This window comes from Coenobita brevimanus, chromosome 33, assembly GCF_032717465.1.
Source record: "Coenobita brevimanus isolate Jiangsu-jjx chromosome 33, ASM3271746v2, whole genome shotgun sequence".
NCBI classification, from domain to species: domain Eukaryota; kingdom Metazoa; phylum Arthropoda; class Malacostraca; order Decapoda; family Coenobitidae; genus Coenobita; species Coenobita brevimanus.
Window position 1 is genome coordinate 33731216 of NC_136986.1, and position 17830 is coordinate 33749045.

The window sequence follows — 17830 nt, forward strand, 5'->3', positions numbered from 1 at the left end:
CTTTTGTTGCCTCTTGGAATAAGGTGCTTGTCTGCATGGAGGATAATCTTGTTTAATATCATGATATGCCTGTCAGTGCTGGTAATGCACGTGTCGTTTGATGTGATCTGTTTCTTCCGTGAATTTGTCCAGCCTGCTTTCTTGTAATTTGTATAAGTGATGCGTGATCACCCTGGTTTGTGTGTTCTTGTGGTAATAAGAGGGAGGTGATCTAGAGTGAGTTTGGGTTTTGTCCTCCAGGTGATGGTGTGTGAAAGTGCGGGCAAACAGAAATTGTTATGTCTGGGGTGGAGAGACAGTGGAGTGCTTGGTGAGGAATGGAGGTATATTGTGAGGTGCTACTGGCAGTGAACATGTTGAACTGTGTTCCTACGCCAAGGCCTCAACGGTTATGTTCGAACCAGACATTGTTTTTAGCATTTAAGGAGAAGAAGCTGGGGGTTGCATTGTGTTGGTACAGTGTGGGAGGAATCAGGAGGAATGTAATATTAAAATTGTTAACTTATGTGACAAGAGTTGACACATACTGTAATGTCCGCTTCTAATGAGGTGCAATTTAGGAAGTCATCGTGTTGTCTGTGTTGTGACCTTACACTGAGTGACAAGCCAAATGACTTCTTGTAGTCAAAGTAATCATTTACTACGTTGGCTGGTAACCATATAACCAAACAGACGCCTGGTGGTTAAGTAGATTAAGGTACTCAAACCGGGTGGGGTTCTTAAGAGGCTAACAACAAAGACTGGTTGGAGTTTTTTGTTTATATAATGCCACTTAAGGGCCAGCGAGTGATCACCCTTCGCTTAAATGCCTGGACTAAGTAGCGTTGCCTAAGCTCCTACACTCTCCTAATGGGTCAACCAGAACTAGATGATGGAATAATAGGTAAGTACAATAGTTATTCGAAGAAACTATGTAGTATTTCATGAACCTCATAGCTCTTCCGTTCTTCCTTCATGTGATTAATTACAGAGAGAGAGAGAGAGAGAGAGAGAGAGAGAGCTACTTTATGTGACTTAAGATGCTCTTTTCTATTGGAGCACTGATGTTTACGTCTACCGTACTGCAATTATTAGACGAGATTGAAAAGACGTCACTAAAACTGGGACATAATATCCTTATATACTGGTGGGAATGATCGCCTGAGATTATTCACCCAGCCAGCAATTCATTGCGGAAGGGGTGTATGTGATTGTTGGCTTCTGTTTATTTGTGAGACTGTGCATCGATTAACCCTTGAATCATCATCAAACTTTGCACAGGTGTTCGGTATGTAGAACTGAGGAAGTAGTTCGATTCTGGTGAAAATCCACTGGGGGTAAGGGTGGGAGTGGGGGAGGGAGGCCCTCATTTGGAGCCAAATTTTCAAAGTGCCATAGAAGGCAAACGGTGAGAGATAGACTCGTGGTTACTCTCAATTGCTAATGGAAAGTCATATATAGGGATTCTGTTGGCACCATTACATTTGACCTTGATGACCCTGAAAGGTCAAAGTCAGGTCACACATTTTTTGCGAGTACATCGGTTAACTCTTGAAACAATGAACTGATGTTTTTCAAACTTTGCACAGGTTTTGGGGTAACTGAGGAAGTGGTTCGATTTTGGTGAATATCCACCAGGGGTAAGAATGGGAGTGGGAATCCACCAGAGGTAATGGTGGGAATGGGAATCCTTCAGGGGTAAGAATGGGAATGGGAATCCAGCAGAGGTAATGGTGGGAGTGAGGGGCCACAAATCTGGGGCACTGGAGGGGTGTTGTTACCTCTGGTCACTTTGCTCTAGTTTTAAGCTATGTGAGATTATTTTCCCCGTATCTTCATTAATTAAAGATCAGCCCATATATGTCTGGCCCTGTTATAATGAACTCAAATATCTCTCTCTCTCTCTCTCTCTCTCCCTCCCCCCCCCCTTATAACCCTCTTTTTAGAGTCAGGCAAATCGGCAGTAATATAAATCCATATTCCAAAATCATAACAGTCTTCAGAATATATGTAAGTCGTGCTGTGAATAAGACAACAGGCAAAATAAGTCAGTTAATAAAGCGAGGGGAATGAACTCATGGCGAGGGAAGGGAAGAGAAAAAGTGAGGCCAGAAAGAGAGAGAGAGAGAGAGAGAGAGAAGGGAGGAGGGGGGGAGATAGGTGAATACTGGCCATGGATAGGTAGATAAATAGACAGGTAGAAGCAGACAGACAGATAATCAAGCAGACAGACAGACACAGGCATATCTACTGTATCTATTTACATTTTAAAAACTCACACTCCACACATCCCTCACTAAAAATCCACTAGCACATAACGGCGGCCCAGTGAGAAATGGCAGACTCTCTTTAAAAATTATGGACTCATTAATTCACCTGAGACTTTTATCGTCACTGAATTCCACGATTCTCGCCGCCATAATTAAGAGGATGCACAGTGCCGGTCAGTTATTAGGACAGCCGCTGGTACACTGTTAGCACGTTCATCTTGGCAGCCAGAAGAACTCGAGATTGATGTTCGGCTCGGTAACATTCTAAAAATAGTTTGTTTACCTCTTTGTTCCTATTCACAAAGCAGTACACTCGTAACTGGGTACCTGATGTAGTTGGAACATGACATACTGCAAGTTGTACTAGGATGAGATGGGCATTTACCAAACTGTGATTGTCTCTCTTAATGCCTCGTAGTTGATATGCATTAATCAAAGCATTCTATATCTTTAACCTGTTATGATCTTTGCTCGTTAGTTTAGCAAGATCTCATAAAGTGTTGACCCGCTTACCACTGCAGAAAATAAACAAACAAACGGGTATGATGAAATTCCAATGCTTTATGCTTGTCCGGTTGTATTTGTCTCAAAAATCCTCATTTCATTTTCACAGATAAATAGGAATGGGCGGGAGGGAAAAACAGGAAAGAACCGTTTTTTTTTTTTTTAATTATTCCTCTAACGTTTCGGACTAAACAGATTCCATCCTGATAGAGACTGGACAAAAGTGAGGAAATCAGAGACACGAGCATTTAAACACAGGATATCCCTTAGACCTTTGTTGTGTCTAGTGCTGATTGGCTGCTTCCTCTATTGTGTTGACCTGACCTGGTGGTCTTATAATGATCTGACCCCACTCCTCCCTTTGTTTAAGTGTTCCCCCTTCCCCTCCCATTTGGCGTGGTCAAAGGCACACCTGCCATAGTGACTGACCAACGCATGAAACCATCTTTCTGGTTAGTAACTTCTTGTGAACATACGAGTATAATATGTGCTGCCTCTAAAGCTTTTCTCATAGTTTTGTTTAATCCCTTATTTAGAGTCTTTGATTCTTGCCATTTTGGTAGATGTCGGCATTGACCTATGTACAGGACAATGGGAATTTGAAGTGTTATGCCTACGCACATATGCTTTATGTTCTGTTAGTCTTCTCTGGAAACCTCTCCCGGTCTCACCTACATGTACTTTTGAGCAACCATCATTTACATTCCCCTTCACTCTTTACTAGTTGGCTGATCTTTACCTCTGATGAAGAGGCTATTCTTAATCTTGCTTTTTGTAAATAGTCACCTATTACGGAAGCCTTGTTCAAGTTTGGGACGGATATGTATCTTTCAGTCTCTTTATTTCCGTTCATATTTTAACCTCTGTTCCTTTTCATTATCCTTTCTACTTTATTTTTCAGCCAACCTTCAGGGTAGCACAACTTTTTAAATGACCCTATTGTGTACTTACATTCTTCCTCTGAGAATTCTTTACTACATATCCTTAAAGCTCTCAAGAAAAAACTGTCACTGTGCCTGATTTTGTTCTGCTACTGTGGGAGTAGAGATAATGAACGAAATCGTCTTTGTTGGATGACTTCCAATAAACCGAGAATTTTACATCTTGATCTTTTCTCCATACTCTGGTGTCGAGAAATGGTAAATTTTTCTTTTTCTTTTTCTACTGTGAACTGAATATTCCTGTTTACATTGTTCAGCATCCTTAATTTATTCCCTATATCTACTCCACTCAGCACTAAAGTCCGTGCAAGCAGGATATCAAAAGGCCACGCCCCTTCCCGGCTGTACATATACGGCTGGCAGCGCTATCTATAACACGATCGATAATTATTAAGAATATTTGATTACACTCTTTACTATTTTTCGCTTTTTAACATGTTTACAGTTTTCATCAACTCGTATTTCGGTTTGTCATGTGTCATTGATTACACTGATAACGACATCAGTGATCGGAAACTTTACATAATAGTCTCACTGGACTGGGCAGTGATAACTTTTTTTTTTTTTTCTTGTCCACAAAGGCTTGAGTTTTTTTTTTTTTTCCTTGTCCACAAAGGCTTGAGGCTAGAGGTCAGGCGGCACGGCGCTGGCGGGCACGCGCGGCGCCAGTGGCTCTGAGGGGGAGAGATTATGGCGTCCTTCATCCATACCCCAACCCTTACCCCTGGTAGGCCAGCCTCCACGTGGTGCATCCTGGAAACGTCATTATCGTCTGCATAATGGATCATAAAATAATTAACTGTAGCAAGCTGCCTTACTAACGCCAAACTGCTGAGAGAAAGAGGAGGGGGTTAGGGAGGTATCTGACAGTGGTAAGACACTTTATTTACAACCTCATATGTCCTCAACCATAATACTCAGGGTTTGTCTTATCGTAAAGAGGAAGCTTTCACGAGTATACTGAGGGAAATTTATACAGAAATAAAACCAGATTTAAAGATATTAAAGCATCCTTTTATTGTGCAATGAATAATTGAAAGATGTTATCAGCGTCTTAGTCTGTTGTCAAGTGAGAATATCCGACACTGCGGTACGATAACATGTTACTTTATCCTCGGCGCTGACGGGAAGGGGCGTGGCCTTTTGATATTTCCTGATTGCATGGACTTTACAGCTATACTTCATCAAGTCTGGCACCAGTGTTGATGTAAAGCTTCTGCACTAGATGAACTTCTATTTATTACCTTGAGATTCAACATAAAGGCAATACAAAAAGTTGTATCCAGTACTGAGGACATTTACCAATGCTACAGGTGTTGAGGGCATCACTGATATGGTGCCAGACTTGGTGAAAGGGAGTATGGTGCATCATCACCATATCTGTGCCATGTGCATCTCGTACCTATAATTCTTTTGTAATTATCAGCCTCCAGTGTCCCCCTGTAGAGGTAGGCCATGACAGCATTAGGGAGGCTTCTGTCCTGTACATATTCCTTACCGTTGTGCGATTATGTTGTGTGTGTGTGTGTGTGTGTGTGTGTGTGTGTGTGTGTGTGTAGTTATCCGGTTTGCGAAGCTTAGTAGTTGGATGGGTAGCTGGCGAGAGGATGGGTGAGGTGGTGGGTGGGTGGATGGGCGGGATAGGAAGAGTGAGTAGAGTGGGTGGGGTAGGTGGTTGGGTTGGCGGGATTTAGAGGATGGGGTGGGATGAGTGGGTGGTCAGGTTGGTTGGAGTGGGTTGGTGGGAGGGATAGGTGGGCTGGGTGATAGGCAGGGGTGGGTATGTGGATGGGTAGGCAGGGTGAGCTAGAAGGAGAGGGGGGTGGGCACTGGGCAGGATGAATGGGATGGGCTAGTGGGTTATGGGTAGGGTGGGTGAGTGTGTAGCTGGGAAGGGTGGTTATGTGGGTAAGATGGATGAGTGTGGAAGTTGGGTGGGCGGTTGGACAAGGTGGGTGTAATGGAAGGGTGGACTGTGTGGGTGTTGGTGGATGGGTGTGGTTTTTCAGAGAGCACAGGGAATCAGATTAAAAAAAAAAAAAAAAGTGGATAACATCAAAGAGCAAAAAAGAGAAGGAAAAATGTTGAAAAGTCTGCCCCCCCCCCTCTCAAAAAAAAAAAAAAAAAAAAGAGATGCTTCCTTCTGCGCCAACTCTTTTAACTTTAATATCATTATCTTCCTTTGCAACATTTTTGTTGTTCATTATATTTTTTTTTAATTTTTACTTTAGGGAGAAAATTCTGGCAACAATTAACTGAATTTTTTACATTTATAGTTCTTACTACAACTGCTAGTATTACTACTACTACTACTACTACTACTATTACTACTACTACTACTACTACCACCACCACCAATAGTACTACTACTACTACTACTACTACCACTACCAATACTACTACTACTACTACTAATAATAATACTATTATTATTTTTTTTTTATTATTAAGACGGTAGATGGGGGCGCCCATCATCCATCCACTTCATGTGGCGGTACTCTGTTTTAGGGTAGCTCCACATTGAGTGGCAAACCAAATGATTTCCCGTAAATCAGGGAATCATTTGTAGTGTTGGGTGGTAACCATATAACCAACCAACACGTGTTCCAATACGTGACAGCAAGCGGGTTGGCGGAGGGTTAGTGCCCCTCCATGGATAACAACTAACTAAAAATACAAACAAGAAGCCTCGGCCAAGGACTGACCAATTGGTGACGACTAAGGCCCCGTCCACACGAGCGAGCAATGCCTGATGAGAACTGCCCGCTGAGCGTATATCTCTCGCTTCTTTAGCAGTGTTACCAGATCAAACATTTTCTGGCGGCCATTGGTCACTACCGGGCACACTTGTTTTGTTGTCCACACGGCAAGCATTGCCTCAACAACAGGCAAGGGTGTTACAGATAGTTTGCCAGTGGTTTCCCAGCATATGACGACATCTACACTTGTGCCAACCAGCCACCTTCTGAATGTGTGAATTGGAATGTGATATGGTATCATTGTTTGCCCGTCGAGCACTGCCAGCTCGTGTGGACGGGCCTAAGAGACCGAACAAAAGACATGGTACTGATTGCGACATGGAAAGTAAGGGGTGCTAATGATGAGGTGAGAGATTGTCCAGGTGCTGGAGGGTGCGAAAGTGGAAATATTTGGAATAGCTGAGACTAAATGGAGAGGTGAGGGTGTGAGAGAATGGGAGTATGGATGGGGTATATGTGCGGGAGAAGGTGAGAATGAGAGGGCAAAAGAAGGAGTTTGTATTGTTGTGTCTAAGAGATGGAAGCAGAATATAAATGAGTTTGGATCAGTTGGCTCAAGGATTGTGTGGGTAAGAATGAAATAGGACTACAAATGTGGCCGACTTGTGTGTGTGTGTGTGTGTGTGTGTGTGTGTGTGTGTGTGTGTGTGTGTGTGTGTGCGTGCGTGCGTGCGCGTGCGTGTGTGCGCGCGCGCTCCAACGCAAGATCGTGCAAGTAGAGTGAAAGATGAGTTCTGAGCAAAAGTGGAAACGTGCATGGAAAAATTTGAAAGGGATAAGAGAGTGTTTTTGACTGGGGATATGAATGGAAAAGTAGGAATGTGAAGGTGGATGGAGTACTTGGTGAGTGGGCTGTGCCTGCTGAAGTGGATGAAAATCGCAGTGCTCTACCAGACATTTGTACGGGGAGGGAGTTGGTGATAGGCAATACCTTCTTTAGACACAAAATGATTCACAGGTATACAAGGCAAGTGATGAGAAGGGTAGGTGGTGAACTGAACGAACGGAATGCAATAATAATTGATTACGTGTGTGTGGATGAAAGAATGAGAAGGTGTGTAGTGGATGCAAGAGCATACAGAGGCTGGGGAAGTGGACTTTCTGACCACCACATGGTGGTGGTGAAAGTCAAGGTTCAAATGAAATGGAGGAGTAGAAGGAGGGAGGGACAAGAAGAAGTAGTCCATATAAGGAGCGTAGAAAGGTTGAAAGAGGAGAAAAAATAGGCAGAATATAAGAGAAAAGTGGAGGAGTGATTGGGTAAATATGACTTGGAGCAGATGGGGGAGGCAGAAGGTGCGTGCAAGATATTCACAGAAGAAATCTGTGCAGCATGCGAGGTGGTGTGTGGGGTGAAGAGAAGACAAAATGGGATGCAAGGAACAGTATGCTGGAATGAAGAGGTGAGACAAACTGTGGTGCAAACGAAGAAAGCATATAGTGACTGGATGAGAAACAGGGGCGTGGAGGAAGTTGAGATACAGAAGAGAGAGCTATATGTAGAGAAGAAGAGAGAGGTGAAAAGACTTATAAGAGACAGTAAGAAGAGGATGGATGAGGAATTTGGAAGGAATTTGAATGTAAAGTGGAGGGATTGTAAGAAAATGTTCTGGAAAGAGGTAAAGAGAGAAAGACAGAGTGAAAAAAGAAGTTAATCGTAAAGTGAATGATAAAAATGGAAGATTGCTAGTGGAGAAGGGAGAAAAGTGAGAAGATGGAGAGAACATTTTCAGGAACTGTTAAACACAAAGAATGAATGTGATGCAAAGAAGAGTGGCTGGGAAATGGCTGGGAGAAGGAGGTCGGTGAGAGGAGAGGAGATCAGAAGGATGGAACTAGTGGAAGCAATGAAGAAAGTCAAAATAGGGAAAGCCCCAGAAATTGATGGAGTGTGTGGTGAAATGCTGAAGCATAAGGGAGAGACAGTAGTAGAATGAATATGAAAGATATGAAGATTGGCCGGATAAAAAGGTAGAGTCCGGAGGATTGAAAGTCAGGTACAAGGGGAAAAGTGGAAAAAGAAGCGTGGTAATCATAGGGACATTTGACTTCTTAGTGTAATAGGAAAAGTGTATGGTTGGATACTTATTGACAGAGTCAGAGGAAAAAATAACAGAGGAATTAGTTGAAGAACAGGGAGATTTAAAGAAGAGAAGAGGTTACATAGATCAGATATTTAATCTTAGGTCTGTAGTGGAAAAGATTCTAGAGAAGGGAAAGATGTTGTATGCGGCTTTCATGAATCTGGAGAAAGCATATGACAGGGTGGATAGACAAGGATTGTGGAAAATATTAAGAGTATATGGAGTAAACGGGAATTTGTTGAATGCCATGCTGCGTACCAATGAGGAGGGGGGGGGGGCTAAGGCTGCAGTGCGTCTGGACAGTGAACTGAGTGAATTTTTCTGTTTGAAGGTTGGATTGAAACAAGGATGTGTCATGTCTCCATTTTTGTTCAATCTGTATATGGATGGGGTTATGAAAGAGATACAAGGTAGGGGAGTGGATGTTGGAGTGGCCCTAATGAGAGAGGGCAGTGTTTGGAAACTCCCTGTACTGTTGTTTGCAGACGATCATTTATTGTCAAGTGAAGACGAAGGGGAACTGCAAGGCTTGGTGAATGAGTTTGTGAGAGTGTTCAAGAAATGTAATCTAAAGATGAATGTAGGGAAGAGTAAAATTATGAACGAGAGAAATGAAACCACTGAACGTACAGTGAGTCTGGATTAGGAGGATATGGAATATGAGGGTGTGTTTAAGCACTTGGGTAGTGTGATGAGTAAGGATGGAAGTTTAGAGGGTGAAATGCTCGAAAGGGTATAACAGGGAAGAAAGGTTGCTGGTTCTTTGAAAGAAATTATAAGGAACAGGGAAGTGAGCACGGAAGTAAAAAGTAGCTGCATGACAGTATTGTGATACCAACCTTAACTTATGGAAGTGAAGCTTGGACCTTGTTGGAAGGACACAAGTCAAGAGTGAGAGCAATGGAAATGGGTTATTTGAGAGGAGCATGTGCAGTTAAGTGGAGAGACAGACTGACAAATGAGGCAGTGAAGGAGCGTTGTGATGTGGATGTATATGTGATAGAAAGCATTAGGAGAAATACACTGAGGTGGTTTAGCCATGTGGAGAGGATGGAGAGCGAGAGACCAACGAGGAGTGTGTATACGAGTGAGGTGGAGGGGGGGGGGAGGGAGAGGGACGCCGAGAATGAGATGAGTGTGGAATGGAGAGCATATGAAAGAGGGGAGTGTGAGTTGTGAGCAGGGCAGTGAAATGACACTGGACAGGGCGACACAGAGGCGATTTGTTTGTGGCCACCCCTTACGGGATTGAGACATCTGGCAATAGATAGGTAGATAGGTGCCCATTGTGTGTGTGTGTGTGTGTGTGTGTGTGTGTGTGTGTGTGTGTGTGTGTGTGTGTGTGTGTGTGTGTGTGTGTGTTCATTTCGTTTTGTTTCATTTATAAAGGCTTCAACAGGCCTGCATGCGTCGACCTTGGCTCTCCACATTGCTCGATCTCTGGCAGCCTCACTATTCAGTCTCTTATCCCTGAGATCACATTCTATGATCTCATCCCAGGCCTTTTTCTGTCTGCCTCTCGCAGCCCTACCCCCAGTGTTAATACTTCTCACTTTCTGCACCTATTTGTCATCCTTCATCCTCTCCACATGCCCAAACCATCTCAATCTACTTCTCATCACAAAACCATTACACTCCTGTCCCATCCTTCCTCTTAACTCTTCCATTGTAAACCTAGGCCCCCCAGGCCTCGCATTCAAGGACACATTGCACATCCATCTAATCATTATCATTTCTCTATGTTTGAGCCTGCGAATATCCTCTTCCTTTATTGTCCAGGTCTCACTACTTTAATGCATTACACTCCAAACACATGCTGCATACAAAAATCGCTTTGCACGGAGAATGAGCAACAGTTCTCTGAACTTTTTCCAATCTCTCCTCACTGAAGCCACATCTCCACCACACATCATGTGCTGAAGGTGGGGCTCACCAATTAGACCAAATTTTTCATGCCTGACAATCTCAGCATGCTCTCATGGTCTGCCCAATACACCACACACATGAACTTGGCATTATCTCGCAGTACACCTCTAATACCACTACATCTCTTATGCACCCACATATGACAAACACTGCATTGCTTGGAATTACTTCCCAAGCCCTTGTGGCAAACCGCACATGGTCACTCTCCCTCCTCTTCTTTGACAGTACCGCCACCAACCCTAGATACCATCACTTACCAACATTTACTCTAAAGCAATGTGTCACACACCATCTATCCATTTCCTAAATCTTTCCTCCGCCTCCTTTTCATTCTCTGCGAGCAACACAGAATCATTAGCATACAACATCTTCCACGAGAGTCCATTTCTGAAGTCACGTGAGAGAGCTTCAAGCACCCAACAACAGGGGTATGAAGACTGATCCCTGATGCACACCAACATTCACAGGAAACTCATCACTCAAATCTCCATTCACTCTCACCTGGGTGAGAGCACCCACATAAATAGCTATAACCACTCTAATCAGCCATTCCTCGATCCCCATTGCCCACTTCACCTCCCTAGGGACTGTCAAAGGCCTTTTCTGAGTCAACAAAAACATAATACAGATCCCTCTTCTTTCCTATATATTTTTCCTGAAGCTTTCTAACAATGAATTATACAGACATGTAAGACTCGCTACCTGAAATGTACCCTTTACTTCGTTATTTGGCCAGCTCCACGTTGCCCTTAGCTTTAGTCGCGTTTTCTTTCATGTTTAACTGTGGCAGGCACTTCTACCCTTCAGAATTTACTGATTCCGACCAAACTTGGACTTAGTTGTGTCGGCAAGGTTTTGGTTGCTAGGCAACGAGAAGTTGCCTAGCGACGGCCTAAAACCCTTTTTTTTTTTTTTTTTTTTTTCGCACTTTTTACGTTTTGAGCTGTAGAAACATTACTAACGGGCATAGAAAGCTCCGATTTCTTTAGGCGTAATCTTGATGTAATCCCTATCGAAAGTGTGCCATCCATTTACCTCCTCTCTTCTCTAGTTTTTGAGTGGCAACCCTGCAAAGATTGTCCTCAGCATCCCCTACAACTAGTACCGGTTTTCAAAAATGCCCCCCTAGTTCCCCAACGGCTCAATGGAACCTAATAAAAGTTTGCATGCTTATAGACTTTGACTAGTACTATAACTTTCTACTGTACACTTATGTGCTTCATTGGCCAGGTCAGGGGTCAGAGGTCATCAAATGCTAAAACGGTGAAATTAGCTAAAATCACTACTATGTTAGCGCAAAATGCTAAGGGTCCGAAGATCATTAAGCTAGGGCCATGATTCTTGGGTTGAATGTTGCACTGGAGTACCTACATATAGAAATTAATTTTAGTGTCGAAGCTCACTTCCGGTTGCTGACAAAGCTTGGTCCGCATAAAGCTGGCCATCATCGCCTACCAGCTTGTCTTTCTTGCAGAGGTGGGGGCGCTCACCATCCACTCACTCGATGTAGTGCTGCTCTCGGGTGTCTGCCCTTTCCTCTCCTCCATCCTTCTTTCCTCTTCTGTCTTTCTTTCCTTCATTCTTTCCTCATCCTTCTGCCTACGGGTGACTTTACACTCCCTCTTCTGTCTTTCTTTCCTTCATTCTTTCCTCTTCCTTCTGCCTGTGGGTGACTCTACACTGAGTGACAAGCAAAATGGTTTCCTGTACACCAGGAAACTATTTACTAAGCTGGGTGGTAACCATATAACCAAATTTTGGCGCTTGGTGGTTTAGCGGGTAATTACGGAGCTCCAATCAGATTGAGCCGGTGAAGATTTATATCCAAGAGGTAGTTGGGGTTTATTGCTCACGTAATGCAACTCAGGGATGAGTGAGGCTGGTCACTCTCATCTTAAATGTCAGGACCAATTAGCCTAGCCCCGGGGCCTACGCTCCTAATGGGGCAACGTAGGACTGGATAATGAATGAATGAAAATGAATGACTGATATACTCTAAGCAGCTCACAATGTCTGTTTTTCAGTTGCGTTGCTTTTCTGCTGTACACAGTCATAGTTTTCAAGCTGCAGAGTTGACATTTTGCATGGGTATGAATATGGCTTAGAGGAGTGACATGAGCATCATATGGGCAGCACGCTGAATTTGCACTGGGCTCCGACATCACTCCAGTTATTATACACAGTATTCAAGCTTTAAAAATGAAATTGTGTAGGTAGCAATACAAAGGAGAAAACAATTAAACTATACTATGAAAACTGCACTCTAGGTTAGGAGCATATCCCCTACCCCGAGATCAGACGATGCAAAATATCTACTGTAACCTTCAAGACAGACTAATCAAATTTTGAATGGTAATTATTACTGATACTGCAACGTTGTAAACGTCACAGACTCACTTGGGGGATTGGATAGGGGGGAGAGGCAGACTCCATCGTCCCCAAGATTTCAATTGTTTTCAAGATGGAGTGAAATTTTTTGTGTAGTCTAACCCCGGACTCCTACGCTTTTGATGAAGCAATAAAGGGTTAGATAATAACGCGGATAGTATAGACGTAAATATATCATAGGCCTCATGGGAATTAACGTGATTGCGGGCAGAGGGGACACAACCCCCAGCCAGACCAGACCCTTCCACCAAGAAAATAGCCATAATTTAGCCAACCCGAGCAATGCCTGGTAGCACTGTAGGTCCTAAACTATGCTCTGAATAACAAAGAAAGTGACAGTAATTGACCACTCAAGGACTTAAGTTTTTGGACCCAGCCTAGCACGATATTCAGCCACAGGCCCACACATAACGTTTTAATTGTGTCTTAGACGAGGAGGCAGTCAGGAAGTAGAAGAGGTGTGAATGAGGTGGTGGGGAGGGGGAGGGGGTGAATGAGTGGAGCGCTGGTGCTCGGGTTTATTGCTTCGGGAATGTGTGTGTGTGTGTGTGTGTGTGTGTGTGTGTGTGTGTGTGTGTGTGTGTGTGAACCGCAGTGTAACAAATGAAGAAATATTTGAAAAAAATAACAAACTGAGGTAATGTAATTTAACAGTGCATAACTATTTATATTTAAAACCTATGTCACCATTCTTGTATATCCAATATTCCACTTCAAGAAAACTTTCATCCCTACCTTCTTTAAACTGCTTCAGTGGGATTCTCTAATATGAGATCAAACACTTGCCCGTAGGGATAAGAAGCCCGAAATAAAAGACATCACTTTCTGAAACCAAATAAGTACATGTTGATAATCTGAATAATGCTCCTAGAAATTTGGTATTAACGAGTCATCCTCTCCTCTTTTCAAGCATACCTCTTCCTCCTGTTAACGACTAGCGCCGGAAAATTCCTTGTGCTCAACGCTCTACTGTTGCCCGTGTTCTTCCCTTATCGCCTCTCGAAGATTGCCTTCCTGAATCGAACATTAATTTGAACTCTTTTTTTATGGCTAAGATGTTGTGGAGGGTGTGGCAGTCTGCAATGCGTCATCTCATGATCATGGGTCCAATGGCCAGGGACGTTGGTGGTTGCCTTTGGAGGAGTTATGATTGTGAAGCATGTAGTATCAGTTCGCCATGACCTTCAGCCACTGACTTTTGTAATGATGGAAGTGTCAAAATTCGTTCAACAACTCTTTGCCATTCGCTCCCTTATTTTATTCGGGTGGTGAGCAGGCACATTAATACAGTACTACTCTTGGACACCCCTGTACGCTTCTCTGAAATGGAAACTTACGAAGAAAATTTTTGCACACTTTAACAGTACACGTCCAAGGGCTTCTGCCGTAGGACAGTCATGTGGCCAGTGTGTTTTTTTTTTTTCCTTCTTCTTCTTCTTCTTCTTTTTTACGTGGTGAAATTTTGCGTGGGATCTTTGGCCGTGCAGCGTCCAAGATTCTTTCTGCCTTTCTGTCGCAATTGAATAATCTGACTTTTGCTCGTGGTGCTCAAACCAGGGTCGTTGCTACTCATACTTTGTTGCAAGAAGCTGTAGTTCACATAAATGAAGTTCGTTTCCATTCAATATCTCTGACGCTTTTGAGGATTTGACTGTGAAATTTATCATTGTTGCTGAACTACTTTCGGTTATTTTTTTTTATCTACGTAACTTGTATCTGTGTCTTGGTTCTTTTGCCTCACAAGTTAATGGTTTTATCTGTCTTTCAGTTGACGCTTTTGAGGCTAGAGTTACTGTGAATCTGGTGCCCAGCCCATGTCTGATCTTCATTCTGGTTTACAGCGGGCTTGTTCTAATTTTAGTGTGGCTCCCATTCCCACTCCCCCCCTCCCCGCTATTCTTGAACTGTACCAACCGCCATTCGAAACTACTTTTTTAGTTCATGTTCCTCTTCGTTTCTTAGTCACTTTGATCTTTTCCGGATTATTTCCTTTCATATTGCTGTGAATGATTCTCTACTAATGCCTTCTGTTACTTCTGATTTTTTTTTTTGGTCACATGATCACACGTTTATTTTGCTTCCGCTACAACTCTGAAATGAATGTTCTTTCGTTCTTCCTTGCATTCACTTGTGCCCTGCATATTTATTTACTGTATTCCCAAGTAAGGCTCCTCCGTGTGAGGGCACGTTGCTCTGAAACCATTCTGTCCAGTCTGTGTCTTCCTTTATTCTTGCCCCTGATTCTTCTGTATTCAATGCCCGGACTGAGCGTGTTCAGTAATGTTGCTTCCATGTGATCTTTGTTAGTGTCGCTCGTAGCAGCCTTCCTGTTCATTCGCTTAGAGCTTAAGGCTTGTATGTGACCCTGGACTACTGAACTGTGGAGTCAGAATCTATATTAACCTATGTTATTCGTCGCCATTACACTATCCGCGCTGATGTTTCCAAGAGCGTTGAATCAGCGAATGTATCCCTGAATTTCCCTGTTGCCAATTTGTCACTCACTCCTGAAAGGTTTGGATGCCGGCTTATGTTAATGATAATGATTTACTGAATAGTTCAATTGTCCCTTTTCCTTAGTCTTGCTCCTGTGCTTCCGTACTTTACATACCCTCTAGTGAATGTCTATTGCTGCTTTGCTCCGTGTGAGTGTGTGTGTGTGTGTGTGTGTGTGTGTGTGTGTGTGTGTGTCTGAGTTTCTCTCTCTCTCTCTCTCTCTCTCTGTCTCTTTCTCTCTCGGGTGCCGGTCGAACACCAGTAATATTTTTGTTCCTTCCATTCCAACTTCCCTCCCTTATCATTCTCCCCCCGTCCTCCCCCACCCCTTTTCTCCTCCTCCATCCTCTCCTCCCTCAGCCCTCTTCTTCTCCTCCATCCTCTCCTCCCTCAGCCCTCTTCTCCCCCATCCTCTCCTCCCTCACCCCTCTTCTCCTCCATCCTCTCCTCCCTCACCCCTCTTCTCCTCCATCCTCTCCTCCCTCACCCCTCATCTCCTCCATCCTCTCCTCCCTCACCCCTCTTCTTCTCCTCCATCCTCCCCCCCCCTCCCCGGCTGGCAGGAAGGGAGTATAAAACAAACAACAGTCGCGGATCGAGAGGAAATTGAGCCAAACTTCGCCACTGCAGACCTGGTGTTTTTTTATGGTGATGGCTGGGGCGGCTGGAGAGAATGGAGAATTATTTTCCACTTTCATTTTTGTCACAACACACACACACACACACACACACACACACACACACACACACACACACACACACACACACACACACACACACTGTAGCACCAGTCGAGCAGGGCAGTACTCCCGAGGTGGATGGAAAGCTGATGACAGGGAGTGCTGGAGCTCCCGTTTCATCAGCCCTCAGGACAAGTTCCTGACCATCCCCTTTTGCTGAACTTTTTCAGTGTCTCAGTTACACAGAGAGTAGGCCAGCATGCTCTCCAGTACAAATTTCTCTAACTATCTTCACCAAACTACATGCACAGTACACACTACACCTCCTATTCAAAATTCAACAAAAATGGCGTCGATTAATCAAGCCTAGGAGTCCCCAGGGGGGGGGGACCATAAATGCCCCCACCATCTGCCCCTCTCCCGGTGACGACTCGAGGTGCCTGGAACCACTGTCTGACTCTCTTCTTCTTCATTTCTGCAACATTCGTGGCCTTTCATCTAACTTTCGCTCTGTTGAGCACCACCTCTCCTCCTCTAAACCTCACCTTCTTTTTCTGACGGAGACTCAGCTGTCTGAGGCAACCGACAGCACACCCTTTTCTGTATCCTCCTACTTTCTCTATACTCATTTCAAAGCCAAAGGTGGCTGTTGTGTATATATACGCAACGACTTATCTTGCTCTCGTGTTCCTGAACTTGATTCTTCTGAATTCTCCACACTCTGGCTTCGGCTTTCCTGTCATTCTCTGACTAAATATATCTGTGCTGTTTACTTATCCCCTAATTCTACTGACTATCAAAAATTCTTCGACTATCTTACTTCTACGATGGAACACATTCTGTCCATTTCTCCTTTCTCTGAAATCTCCATTCTTGGAGATTTCAATGTTCACCACCACCTTTGGCTCTCCTCTCCTTTCACGGATCCACCTGGTGAACAAGCCTACATCTTTTCTATCCTTAACGACCTAGAGCAGCTTGTACAGCACCCTACCCGTATCCCTGACCGCCTTGGAGAGAGCTCCAACATACTTGACCTCTTCCTCACAACTAATCCTTCTGCTTACTCTGTTAATCTTTTCTCTCCGTTGGGCTCCTCTGATCACAACCTTATTACCTTAACCTGTCCTAGCACTCTGGTACGGCCTGTGGACCCTCCAGGGAAACGTCGTCTGTGGCATTTTGGAGCTGCAAACTGGGAGGCCCTCAGGCAGTACTTCTTTGATTTTCCCAGGAATGATTATTGCTTCCATGGCCGTGAGCAATCTGAGTGTGCCTTGCGCATTACGGAGGTTATTCTCTCGGGCATGGAAGCATACATTCCTTTCTCATATCCTTTGACTAATGCAAGAAAGCCTTGGTTTAATCACGCTTGTTCTAATGCTGTCCGCAACAAGGAGAAGGCCTACAAAAGGTACTGGAGCCAACCCACCCCTGAATCACATCATCTTTACGTTTCTGCCCAGAATCGTGCTAAGTCTGTTCTTCGCTCTACTAAAAATAATTTCATCCATACTAAATGCTCTCAACTCTCCAACTCGAATTCTTCCCGCTCCTTCTGGCACCTTGCCAAAAATCTTTCCAACAACTTTACCTCATCATCCTTCCCTCCTCTTTTCTACTCTGATGGTTCTGTAGCTATTTCTTCTACTGATAAAGCAGATCTCTTCGCACAGCCTTTCTCCTCCAATTCCACCTTAGACGATTCCGGTGTTGTTCCTCCATCTCTTCCCCCCCCTTACTTCCTCATGGCTGACATTAAAATTTCTTCAGTTGATGTATTTTCTGCCATCACTGGCCTCA